Raw genomic sequence first — 866 nt, forward strand, 5'->3', positions numbered from 1 at the left:
CTATATAAATGCATATATGTACATACACACACACGTGTGTGTATGTATATATATATATATATATATATATATATATATATATATATACATATTGTTTTATTGAAGATAAGATGTTGATAATGATGCCGATGATGACGATGATGATGATGATGATGATGATGATGATGATGATGATGATGAAACTTCTCAGTGAAGGTGTTTTGGGGAAATATTTGCAGGGGATTGTCCTCTTAGTCATGAAATTATCTCTATAGTTTGCCAATAGAAGTTGCATTAATCTATCAACTCTAGACGCAACTGTTCCATTATCATCCACATCGGAACAAGTTGTCATCATCCTTGCTGCCTCATCCGCCAACACCGTAGCGTCCATTACAGCATCTGCCGCCGCTGCTGCCGTTGCTGCTGCTCTTACTGCTGCTCTTACTGCTTCTGCCGCTGCAGCTGCTGATCTTAAAACAAGTAGTTTTCATGCTAACGCAACCAACATGTGGAGATTTTGAATCGCCTATATGAACCTTCAGCTCTTCCTTTAATATTACAGCTGCACGTACCTACATAGTGTCTGTGAAGAAAAAATACTGACTGCATACGCACGATCACAGCAATTACCGACTGACATACTAGAAAATAAAGACAAACAAACAGAAAAGACCGGCCAAGAAGAGACTGGAATCAACACAATCAAAACAACAAAAAAGAAACGAAAGCTCAAATTGTGTTTGGCATATTTTAGTAGTTTTTACAGCCAACTGGATGTCATACTTGACAGTGAGTAAACGATTTGTTGTATATCATGATAAATATATTGATAACTGATTGTATTGATTATTACCTGTATTAGCAACATACTTTATATATGTCGT

The 866-nt window shown here is 36.4% G+C and overlaps 1 protein-coding gene across 2 annotated transcripts in view; it reads left to right on the plus strand.

Annotated features, from left to right (window-relative positions):
• The first annotated feature begins 567 nt into the window (after positions 1 to 567).
• Positions 568 to 866, plus strand: part of LOC115218025 (cholecystokinin receptor type A-like) — a 279,188-nt gene continuing 278,889 nt past the window's right edge. For both annotated transcript variants that reach the window (XM_036508058.1, XM_029787773.2), the window contains exon 1: positions 568 to 771. The gene's annotated coding sequence lies outside the window, so the exon portion shown is untranslated. The remainder of the gene's footprint in view (positions 772 to 866) is intronic.

The sequence above is a fragment of the Octopus sinensis genome, linkage group LG12 (assembly GCF_006345805.1).
Source record: "Octopus sinensis linkage group LG12, ASM634580v1, whole genome shotgun sequence".
Classification (NCBI taxonomy): domain Eukaryota; kingdom Metazoa; phylum Mollusca; class Cephalopoda; order Octopoda; family Octopodidae; genus Octopus; species Octopus sinensis.